This window comes from Gadus chalcogrammus, chromosome 12 (genome assembly GCF_026213295.1).
Source record: "Gadus chalcogrammus isolate NIFS_2021 chromosome 12, NIFS_Gcha_1.0, whole genome shotgun sequence".
Lineage (NCBI taxonomy): Eukaryota > Metazoa > Chordata > Actinopteri > Gadiformes > Gadidae > Gadus > Gadus chalcogrammus.
Window position 1 is genome coordinate 8,494,710 of NC_079423.1, and position 2,211 is coordinate 8,496,920.

Below are 2,211 nucleotides of genomic sequence, written 5' to 3' on the forward strand. Positions count from 1 at the left end.
ACCAACACAAACACGCACGCTCACTTCAGTGGGGTGTTCACAAAAGCCGGTTTTAATCACATAACCGGTAGTTACCCAGGTTTGCTTTAACCCTAGGTTTTCCGTTCCAAAAGGATCACGGTATGTTAGTTGCTATAGCAACATATGCTCTGAATCAAACCTGGTCGGACCAGGTTTTGCGCAGGTTAAGTTTGAAACATAACCCGGTTTGTGGGTATTCAACCGGCGTTCACCGCAGATTCATGTGTTCACAATGGCATGCCCTTTTGATGAGAGAACTGCTGATATCAGAGCGCAAATTATACTGCAATCCACCGGGAGCGATTGATAAGACCACGGCTCGACATCTTGGCATATTGGATGACTTTTTGCTGGAGTGGAGAGATATAGATTTCTCGCGCAAATCTTTATATATTTAAATAGCCTTACATAGCCAACACTACCAATCGAGGACCTGGCCTCAGTTCACTCCAGACTATTTGCGTAGCCCTCCGTTTTTTTCAAATGGTAGTTTTATCTAGGCTATAATGTTGGAGATGCTGAGCACATCACAGTCGTTTCAGATGACCCATCCAAGATTGTATCGGCCTCCTATCATACAAAGAGCAATATTAGTTCTGAGTACTATGCCGAGAGGCATTTACAACATAAAGTATAAAAGAGTCCCTAACGGACTTGCATCCACTGGAGAATGTTCGATCGTAGCCGGCGGCTTCATACAAGCACTGATCCATCTTGATCTGTGAAGTGATGAATTGTCACTTTAGGTTTTCTACCCAGTTACCAAAAAGAAACATTTGGAATAGTATGCGCTGTGGCAAGCACACGGTTTGCATGTGTTACTTCGAAGGCAAAAAAAAATCTAAAATACAAGAAACCACAAAACCAATTCACCAGTGTGGGTATGGGCCCATGACTCTCTGAGGTGGTAGGTACCTCCAGTACCCCCTCCATGCCAGGGGCGCCCTGAATTTATGTTTATTAACAGCTCCTCCACCGGGGTCAAGACAATTTGAGGGCCAGATCCAGGCTGCCGACTGTCGGCCTTTATCCACGATTGGCTTAAAAAAAATGGCTTATTTAAATTTATACCAGACGATGTGGGAAAAGCTTACCAGTTTGTATGTTTTTTATACTTCATTTTATACTTGATCCTCTGACCGCTTGGAAGCAATCGGAGTAGGCTACATATTGTTTTAGAAGAAAGGGGTTATGTGGTAGGATCTTTAAGAATGCTTAACTGGGATATTTATATATCATGGCTCAAATATTAAGGATCATGCTTTGACGTTGTACTAACGCATTTACGCGGTCAGCGATCCGCTGCCAGGCTTTGCTTCTCCGGGTGTCCAGAGTTTTAGCGTTCCCTTTTCTTGTGATAAGTCCTTCTCCTCGTCATAGCTCTCCAGGAGAACCTGGAGGTTCCATTCATTGAAATAAGCGGCCCGTTTCGCCATATCGATCAGGGTTTCCATGATCCATACATCACGTCTTTTTAAGTTTGCGTGACGCGCACAAACCCTGTGTTAACCAACCCCGAGTTGATTGAACTAATGCAGTAACCGCTGCTGGTGGAAACACGAAAACTCTGGGTTGGGTCGGCACAGGTCAATCAACCTAGAGGTTCAGCGTTAACTCAGTGTTGTTAAACCTCCGTTCGTGGAACACCCCCAGATCATGGGAGGACGTCCAAAATCTGCACACCCATGTGCTCTGACACTTTAACCGTTAACCTTGGTTCAAACATTTAAACATCACACGCACAATGGATAGCGCAGTGTATTTTCAGATAATTAATGAATTCAGATGTCCAAATGATCCGTATTACATTGGATAAGGAGATCTACGGAATCAATTACTGAAGGCCTTTATAAGCGGACTAATGATTGTTTTTTGTAAACGTGTTAACGGCGAAGCCTCAGCAGGGTTCTCTCACTCCTTATGTGCGACTGTAGTAAAACCGGTTGTTTGCAGCCAGCAACTAATTGCTTAACGGCCATACCACCCTGAACACGCCCGATCTTGTCTGATCTCGGAAGCTAAGCAGGGTCGGGCCTGGTTAGTACTTGGATAGGAGACCGCCTGGGAATACCAGGTGCTGTAAGCTTTTTCTTTTTCAACTCAAGCTCATTGCCTCCGTGGCCTACCGTGACCTGATGTTTACTGCCAACCGCTTTGGAGGATTTAAGCAACATACAAAGACTGACAACG

General features: G+C 44.7%; 1 non-coding gene across 1 annotated transcript; it reads left to right on the forward strand.

Moving 5' to 3' along the window:
* Nucleotides 1–1,988: 1,988 nt before the first annotated feature.
* LOC130395672 (5S ribosomal RNA) lies at nucleotides 1,989–2,107 on the forward strand. The gene has a single exon (XR_008898700.1). It is a non-coding gene; the product is annotated as a 5S ribosomal RNA (ribosomal RNA).
* Nucleotides 2,108–2,211: the final 104 nt, after the last annotated feature.